At 38.5% G+C, this 10,355-nt stretch overlaps 1 long non-coding RNA gene across 1 annotated transcript; it reads right to left on the bottom strand.

Moving 5' to 3' along the window:
- Nucleotides 1-2,473: 2,473 nt before the first annotated feature.
- LOC149502417 (uncharacterized) lies at nt 2,474-4,597 on the bottom strand. Its single transcript, XR_016323382.1, has 2 exons — nt 3,550-4,597; nt 2,474-3,266 (listed from the first exon to the last, which is right to left on the bottom strand). It is a non-coding gene; the product is annotated as an uncharacterized LOC149502417 (long non-coding RNA).
- Nucleotides 4,598-10,355: the final 5,758 nt, after the last annotated feature.

The raw sequence follows: 10,355 nt of genomic DNA, 5'->3' as shown, positions 1-10,355 counted from the left end.
CTTTCCTCTTTATAATATTAGTATAGAAAATGGGTAGTAAGGTATTTATGTGACGTTCTCGTTACTTTGTCAGGAGACGTTTTTCATATCATTTCATAGTGTAATTACATAATTTAATTGATAACAGGTGGTAGTGCATTTTGCCGCCTGTGTGCACCCCGCCTAAATAGGGTCGAAATCTGCCGTGAAGCAGTAATGCAATTCTTTTTGAAGGGTGGGGTAGCCATTGTCCTATAAAACTCATATCTCAAGCTGGATATCGGTATTGATGTTGCTGATCTCTACTAGCTCCGGTAACCATTTAACAATAGATGAACCATAAGTTTATCCACTCGTCTGAAGAATAACAATAAATCTATTTAAATAAAAATGAATTGCTGTTCGTTGGTCTCGCTAAAACTCGAGAACGGCTGGACCGATTTGGCTAACTTTGATCTTGAATTATTTGTAGAAGGGCTTGAAGAAGAGAGAAGGTTTAAAAGGTAGATAAATATGAAAATGCTTCGAATTAAATAAAAATAACAATTTTGTTTTCCTCCGTCGAACGGATTACTTTTGTTTGTTTTCAGTTTATTTTATACTAGCGACCCGCCCTCGCTTCGCTTCGGAAACATTAAAACACACATGAAACCAAAAAAAAAAAAAAAGTAGCCTATGTTCATCAGGGACAATGTCGGCTTCTAATGGAAAAAGAATTTTTCACATCGGTCCAGTAGTTTCGGAGCCTATTCGAAACAAACAAACAAACAAATCTTTCCTCTTTATAATATTAGTATAGAAAAAAGTTTAGGTCTTTTGTTTATCGATTGAAGCACTACGAAGTCTGCCGTGTCAGCTAGTTATATATAATCCGAACAAAAACAGTTTCACTGTAAAAAATTGCGCCAAGTCCACGTTTATAAAACTCATCTCAATAACATTTGCACTTTACAAAAAAAAGAAGACTTCAATAGCTTTCATTCTCTACAAAAAAATGTGAAAATAAAAAAATACCAAGAAACCGTCATAAAGATGAAAAAATTAAAAAAAAATTGTTGAAAATTTAAAAATAAAAAAATAAAAATTTTATCGTACTTGGCGCGCGTCATTGAGTACCCCAAAATTTTCAGGATAAATGAACATCCTTTCAATGTTTAGAAATTTATAAGTAGGTCAACCTATGAAATGCATAAATGTAATTAATGAATTATTATTTCATAATAAGTTTTACAAAAGTTAAGTAAAATCGACATCTCATACGTATGTTATTTGAATTTTTTTCATTTCCCACTCATCTTTTATGATTTGAACTTAACACCCTCTCGTGTTCGCTTATACAAATACAAGCTACTTACGAGTCGATACGTATGTATACGTTGGCTTCAAAACATTTGAAAAAATTCTCAAAGATGTTTTTCAAAGGGTAGAAAAGAATAATAAAGTTTCAGCTGAATCTAAAGGGGTCGAACGCAAAAGTGGTCGATTTGGCATATAATAGCCCATAGGTATATAGTGAGAGCTGTTGAAAATTACCGTAGTTCTGTCTCAATTTCTCATAAAACGCTAACAAGAGCGAAAAAGACAACCTGGGTAACTTTTTCAGCTTTCACTGTATATTAAAGCAAAATGGTTTTTTTCTCGGGTTGAAATTCTTCCGAAAAATTTTGGGGTACTCATGACGCGCGCCAAGTACGATAAAATTTTAATTTTTTTATTTTTAAATTTTCAACATTTTTTTTTTAATTTTTTCATCTTTATGACGGTTTCTTGGTATTTTTTTATTTTCACATTTTTTTGTAGAGAATGAAAGCTATTGAAGTCTTCTTTTTTTTGTAAAGTGCAAATGTTATTGAGATGAGTTTTATAAACGTGGACTTGGCGCAATTTTTTACAGTGAAACTGTTTTTGTTCGGATTTCATATCTTTTTGTTAAGTATTATTTTTTGCTCATTTATTACTTAATAAAAATAAATTATAAATAGTCACTCAACTTAAAAGCTAATGAAACGCTCAATTAATTAGTGTTTTAATGTTAGGTGCCCGACTGGTATGAGACTCTCGGGTTGTCAGTTCCGGTATCGACCGGGGACGCGTGTATTCCGCTTCAAAGTCTGGCGCGCACTAATTGGGGGTGCGAATGATGCAACAGATGCGCGGGCGCGGGTAGCGCGGGGTGGGTCGTCGCGGCACGGACCTGAGTCACATTCTCTTTGGCTGCTGTTGCCCCGCGAAACGGAACGTTGCGTTACATACTCCCCCTCCAAGTTGGGAACGCGTCCCGAGTCCAACTTGGGACTGTTAGTCTGAAGACGCGGCCTTCCTCTCTGCCTCTTTGGCATAATTGGATCCGTACTTGAATTTGACGGAGAGTGGGTTAAATCCGCGGTGTGATACTTGCCGATGACATTGTTTGACAAGTCTGCTATGAAGTACGTTGTAGGACTAACTATTTTTACTACGCGATACGGGCCATCCCGTCGTGGCATGAACTTACGTGTTACACCCCTAGACGCATAAGCAAGCCATAACGAAGGAAATACTCTTCCAGTAGGACTCGGGAGCAAGCCACGGCGGTGGCATCAACAAGTGCGTAGAGTTCTACCCATCTTGTAGCTACATCCTCTACCAGGAGTACCCATCGCTCCCCCTGCTCTCCTTCTGGCAGTGGCCCGAACAAATCGATTGCGAGAACCTCTCCTCGCTGTTGAAGCACAGGAGTGAGCCTATACGGCGGTACCGATATAGGCGGATGATCACCGGTATCAATGTGGTGCTCGGCGTAAAGGGTTGGGGCTCCCCCCACCCTAAAGATGTCTCCATTCTGCTGCAATAAATGTGATAGCTGCTGCCGTTCATCGGAGCCAAGCATAGAACCAAGCATAGAATGATAACATCACGCAGGAAGTCAGCAGTAGAAGCAAACATGCATGGCTTAGGGCACTCATATTCAATTGGATAGGTAACCCGTTTTCCCGAAAAATGCCAAGTGGATGAAGCAAAGTCAAGCACAATACCTGCCGCCACCAAAAAATCCATGCCAAGCAAAGTTTCATTATTTTGAGCATCTGGAAAAACAGTAAATTCAAGGGTTACTGACCCTTCGGGACTTATCCTTACTTCTAGAGTAGTGAGCAAAACTCGGCGGGTGCGCGCGGAACCGTCTGCAAGCCTCACCCGACGCCTGGTTTCCTCACACGGATGGTTATGCTTTAACAGCAATTCATAAAGCAACGCATCGGTAACGCTACTCTTAGCTCCCGTATCCAACAAAGCATTACCTCGTATACCTAAAATTTGAACACTTAAAATTGGTCTTAACCTAACCTGGTGCTCAGTAGAGTTACTCTGGGCAACACTTTTCACATTAGAATTAATCGTCGAAAAATGTCCGACGTTTTCCATGGTCACCCTATTTTCGTTCATCATGGTCACCCTATCGCGGCCACTTGGTACCTCGGAATAACTATGTTTTGGTTCGGTACCACTCGAGTAACGCATCAGGGGCCCATTCCTAGAACTAATATTATTGTTTATATTATGATTAAGTCTAGAATAATTTTGAAGTCTAACCTTGTTATCAGTACCGAAAAAGCGCGGAGGAAGAATCGCCTTAAAATCGGTAGGATAATAATTATTTTCATTATCAACAAAACATTGTTTACGATTATTAATATAAATGGACGACTTTACGGTGTTTGAAGTGCAAGCTGTATGCAACGAGCTGTCGCGATGAATAGAGTTCACTGAACTTGACAGCTGTGTATTTACTTTACCAATAGGTAAATCGGATGAGACTGATCGGGTCCGTGCAGCGTCGACGGCGTAATAACTTGCGTTACACTTTGTACACTGAGACCGAGTAACACCTTTGGTACCACACCCGTAACACGAGGATACAGCTTGCGTATTTTCGTTGTCGAATTTCGTTTTTGACGCTAATTTTAAACACTCATCACGAATATGTCCGTACTTTTTGCAATAAACACAGAACAGTCTTTTAACAATCGACGTAGATGATACATTATCAGTGTTCGTGTAGCGAGGCGCGGGGACTCGAACGGTGCTCGGCGCAGCGCTGTCGTCGCGTGGCGGGCCGCCACCGGCGCCCGAGTTGAATATTTTCCGCTTCGTCATCCGCGCGTATGTATGCTGCGAAGTCGAAGTACCGGCGGGAACTTCGCCTACGGTACTACCCGATAAACGTGGCGTCGCTCGCTGAGGATGATGAATAAATTCAGGCGGACTGGTCTCGTAGATTTACACCCGTATCTTTAGTCGTTTACACGAGCTTAACTCGACTCGACTCAACCTCCAACACGCGTTTTGGTATGATTAGTCGTAAAAATAAACTCCACTCAAACGTCCTTGGAAAAATTTCCTAACCGGAGTGAAGTGACCGAACTGTCAAGTTAAGGTACGTCGCGACGTACCTTGAACGTTCCTCAAGGCTGGTTTTCTATCGATGTCCAAATAGTATGTGGACCGCAAATGGAAATATATGATATTGTTGTGCAATGGCCTGGATCTGTGCATGATTCGCGCATATTTTGATAATTTAAGTTTGATAATATTTATTAATAACGTAAATAGTTCGAGGTTAGACATTTGAAACTCTTTATTTTATTTACCTACATAAGAGTCATATTTTGCTTACTACCTGATAAATAAAGTCAATGCGATTATAAGTTTTATTTAAATAATAATAAACTGGTGGTTGTGGAAAAGCACTTCAACAACACGATGCAACCAAAATCACACAAAAGCGGCGAATAAAAATACAAAGCCGGATCCGAAATCTAAAATAATAATAGGTTAGAAAATAAATAATACACTTTCAGATTTACCGCACGCACACATATTTACGAATAACTCAGCAACCAAAACATCAAACAAGTTCATCTAGTGTCAAACAGACAGCGGCAGCTTGACTTTGACATTAAACAATGACCATAGACTACAGAACTCTATGGGTTTGATGCTAGCTTGATCAAATTTTCATCATTATTACCTCACTCGAGGTCAGTTGAGGAATATTGTAATGGTCAACTAAAAATACCAAACTCGAGTAAGTTTGGAGGGAATTCTCGAGCATCATCGGATGAGTTAAGAGTGGAGGACTATTTTACGAAACGTCTAAAGATACGGGCAGGAGTCCTCGATATGGCGCGTTTTCTTTAATAACGTGTCGTATGAAGTTATTTCGTCTCTTCTTAATCTTTTACGAACACGACGGTGTAGAAGGCCGTAAAGCATATCAATTTGAACTTTCTCACTAAGGTCACCAGGTGGGAGTCGAGCTAGTAGGGCTCGTGCTCTGGCAACGAAGATCTCCGTCTTCTCTCTTTGTCCTTGCGACATTTTGAAGAGCTCTAAGTAGACTCGATGGGGCGGTCTGCAATCACCGAAAGCGCTTCGTAACGATGATAAAGCGTCGTCCCAGGAAGTGATGCTAGCTTTAACGCCTTGCCACCACACGGCTGCATTTCCGGTTAGTAACATCGAGAGTCCTCGTAACGCGATGGCGTGTCCTACGTCAGCACAATCTTTGTATGATTCGACCGCGTCAAGGAAACCGTCGAGTGAGTCGCCGGGCGCTCCGCTGAACCGCGCCGTGCATGACGCGAAGTTCCCAGAATGGTGAGCGGGCGTCGAGGAAGGCGGCGATGTCGGCTCCGACGTCGGTGTTGCTGATGATTCGAGTTGAGTTTTATGCTCAAAAACTCGGTCGAGTAGGCGTTCGAATGCTGCCATTTGACTTTCTTGTAATGACGCCATGTTGTTTGCGGTAAATGTTGGCGTCGGTCCCGCGGTTGAACCAATTTCTTCTTCAACGTCTTGAAAATCGGATTGACGCCGTGACTGACGACGAGTAAGTGTCGTAATTACGTAGATTCACTCCGAAATACTAGTTAAAGGGCCCGCGCTTGGGCTGCCAGTTTAATGTTAGGTGCCCGACTGGCATGAGACTCTCGGGTTGTCAGTTCCGGTATCGACCGGGGACGCGTGTATTCCGCTTCAAAGTCTGGCGCGCACTAATTGGGGGTGCGAATGATGCAACAGATGCGCGGGCGTGGGTAGCGCGGGGTGGGTCGTCGCGGCACGGACCTGAGTCACATTCCCTTTGGCTGCTGTTGCCCCGCGAAACGGAACGCTGCGTTACAGTGTAATAATAATCAACATCAACTTTTACAAATTTAAACCGAATTAAATTTTGTTTCAAATGTGAAGGGTAGATGACGCTGTTCTTAATTATTTCAGAATTTAAAATTAAAATCTGAAAGCCTTGAAACATCAATCCGCATAAATGTAATTTAAAAACTACAGTAAGAGGCTTAAATAAAAAGCTGAACTTAACTCAGCCTTAATTAGAATTTTCTTCGGAATTCAATAGTAAAGTTCAAGTTATTTTGATGAAATCAAAACCGAAATATTCATAGCATCTTAAACAATCACCTACGAATAAATATTAGTTATTATATTATTTATTATTCGTAGACAATCACAACGGTTTTATAGTTTTGGGAAGGGATTTTTTGTAACGCCATCTCGTAAAGTATTTCGGTATTACATTACAAAACAAAATTGTTTCTCCAACAGTAACAACAGTACTTGCTTCGGCAGTACTTAAACTAAAATACTAACAGTAACAACATTAACGTTATTTATTGTATAAACCGTTCAATAAGAACTGCAAACTATCCCCTTGAAGCTACAGTTTATGTAGGAATAATGACTTTTTGGCGGGAACGCGAGGTGTGAAGTTGTGTGATTTGTTTTAATTTGTCTATTTAGTGTTTCTTCGGGTTTAAATGTGTAATAATAGTGGTTTATTAACTGTTTAATATCTGTGAAAGTGCACAAATGTGGGAAAATTAAACAAAGCCGCTGTACGTAGCTTCTCGGTTTCCTCCAAAAAGTCCACTGAGATCTTAATAAATGACCACCACCATTTTACTGAGATTATATTTCATTCCATATCATCTCATTTCATTTCATTTCATCCCATTTGATTAATGTCTCAAATTAATCATCTTCATTTCATTTCACTCCATAATATCACATTTCATTTCACTCCATAATATCATTTTTCATAAAAATATGAATATAAATTAAAATAAGACATGACTTAAAGGTCTCAGTTACCAGGTCATAAAATCCATTACAAATAGGAATAATTCCAGCGCACCCTGGCGGCCGTAGATTACCATTCTCGAATATTTATAGTCTGTGGCATGTCACTTTTTACATCGAAAAAAGTCAGGATCGAAATTTTTGAGCGAGCCATAGTTTGTGGTGATAAAATTAATAATTTCAAGTAGATTAATTGTTGTAATTGATATAACTAGTTAATATCAGTAAAATAAAGCTGTGAGTGATTGATATAATATACAATTTAGGAACCAGAAGTACCGTAGAATTAAATAAAATTTCGCAACCTCAAAAAACTGTTCTGCTCACAGTAAACACAGTCGGTAGTCTGGCGCTCCGTTTACAACGTCAACGGGATTTTTGAACGGAACTTGGCGCCAGATTCTACCGAATCTGTGGAAACATGTTTACAATTAACAAATTTTCTCGCGGAAACAACTTTCTTGCATTCAATGAAAACGTCATTTATTCAAATTTAAAACGCGTTAAGAACACGAATGTGATATAATACCCGCTGTTCATAATGTCTTTATAGTTTTGGTACAAATAAAATAACTATACATGCAAAACGTGACCTAATCTCGGTATTTGAATTCAGTCACTGACATCGTCTTCGATGCTTTAAAAAAGGGGACAATTTTAGTGAGTTAAATTCAATTTCATATTTGTGTCCTTGATATTAAATGCAATAACGGTATAGAATACAATTATTGCCACATGAATCAAAATTACAATGGATTTGATAGAGCTTCCTTTGAGTGCTTTATCTATGTTTAATAATTGTAAATAGACATGCTTTAACAAAAACGGACTTCAAATAGAAAAAAAGAGATATTCCAAAACAAATTAATATACATTATAAAACAAAAATCATCGAAATCGGTTGGCGTGATATTGAGTTATTGAGTTATTCATCTATTTGTCGCGCACGTACTTAACGCAAATTTAAGACTTATATGGTTTTCTCATGGCATACCATTATCAGAACTGGATTTTTTTCTTCTTTTTTTTTATAAGTAAATAAATAAATAAATATTTACTAACAATCACGCCACGTTAACTGGTCCCGTGATAAGTTCGTAAAGAACTTGTGTTACAGGTACCAGATAACGGATATATATGTAAGATTTTTATTATACACATACATATATTTAATGGACGTCCATAACCCTGAAAAATACATTTATTTATATTTATCATACAAATATCTTCCCTTGGCGGGATTCGAACCCGCGACCCCCGCGTTGAGGATTGAAACGGGACCACACGGGAATCGTCAGCTTTTTAATAAAAAACACGTGTGGCACTCGGAAACTGCCGCGGTAAAGCTATTGTATAGCATTTTTTATCAACTTATTCAATTATAAATCGACAATAATAATTTAATATTAAAACAACAATAAAATAATACCACGCTATATTTATAAACATTAACAAAAGCAAAACATTAACTGTCCCCTTGACACTCATAACCTAGATCGCGCGAGAGAGGGAGAGGGCAGACTTTTCATGATGTGCGTGCGGCAGTGCGACGTCACGCCACGCGCTTATTCACAAAAACTACACAAGCGCAACGTGTGAATGTGTTGAACGCGAGCTACATAGTAGGCGGAGTGAGGGTGTCAGGTTATTTTCGTTACGGAATTTTTTGATTCAGTCGCCGCGCTCAAGGCCCGAGATAGAAGCTATGCAATAGTTTAAAAAGAATCATCAAAATCGATTCACCCAGTCAAAAGTTGTGAGGTAACAAACATAAAATAAAAAACCTACAGTCGAACTGAGAAACTCCTCCTTTTTTGAAGTCGGTTAAAAAATACAGTTCTGAGCATCTGTTAATAGTTTAGTTTGTTTTATTAATGTAGAAGTACATTCTTCTACATTAATAAAACAAATTAAACAAAAAAGCCCTTAAAATGTAAGTCCTTTTCAAACTAACCAATCAAAAATAAATATACTAGCCAATAATGAACATTAGAACATTAAGCGGTAGGCAACGGCCTGGCTCTGCCCCTGGCATTGGTGAAGTCCATGTGCGATGGTAACCACTCATCATCAGGTGGGCCGTATGCTCGTCTGCCTACAAGGGCAACAATAAAAAAAAGAACAATGATTAATGTTTAAAAAAATTATGAAAAAGATAAAATTCTAATTACAACAATTAATTCAAGTCTCTTCCTATTCGTGCACTCTTCACAGAGTGGTCGTGGTCATGCATCAGTCGGATCCTGCGATACCGATGCTCTCGCAATGCGACGCCATGTGGCACGGTTCTTCGCAGAGTGAGAGCAATCACTTATGTTGCAGCGAGTCACAGATTTTATGAGGTCGGTGAATTCAAGTCACACATACATAACATATGCACTGGTAGTTCTGTTCGAATTTAATTTTTCTTCTGAACAAATAAGATTTTTTATTATACACTAGCTGGCCTGATAGATTTCGTAGTGCCTCAGTCGATAAAATTAAATAAAAGACCTAAGCTTTTGTATAAAGTAAACTTAAAACAAACAAAAGGAATCCGTCCTACGGGGGACACATCAAAGGAAAACTAAATTGTTATTTTTATTGAATTCCGAGCATTTTCATATTTATCTACCTTTTAAACCTTCTCTGGACTTCTACAAATAATTTAAGACCAAAATTAGCCCAATCGGTCCAGCCGTTCTCGAGTTTTAGCGAGACTAACGAACAGCAATTAATTTTTATATATATAGATATTTAGAACAAAAAATCATTTTGGATCTTCTTTCGGAAATCTAGAGCACAACTAAGAAAATTTGAATTATTGTATAACGGTTTAAAAGTAGCTAATGCTGTAGCATTAATAAGAGCACAGAAGTAGTGCCCGTCCATCTGTCCGCTGTTTTGGGCATTTAATTTATTGTATTGTTTGGAACTGACAGCCTGTTTTCGCGATTTCGTATTTATAGTTCTAAGTAACATATTCTGGAATCGACATCGGACCCATCAAACTGTGTCATAGCAGAAAAGTTATCTAGCCTGTTTTATAATAACTAGTGATTTGAGTGAGTTTTTTTTTCAGAGTATGTTAAAGCTATATACAAGGCAAATGTAGACTTTGGCGTGGGTTATCTCTCCCCTATGACAAGAGAAAAGAAAAATTAATCGTTGACGAATTCTGTTTAGAGCATTTGTGTCGTGTTTTCTACTAAAGCTTATAACAGTAATGTGGCTTTATAGAATACATAATGTTTGACAGATGCTTG

Source organism: Bombyx mandarina, chromosome 08 (genome assembly GCF_030267445.1).
Source record: "Bombyx mandarina strain Sakado chromosome 08, ASM3026744v2".
NCBI lineage: Eukaryota > Metazoa > Arthropoda > Insecta > Lepidoptera > Bombycidae > Bombyx > Bombyx mandarina.
This window is presented reverse-complemented; position numbering and strand designations above follow the sequence as displayed.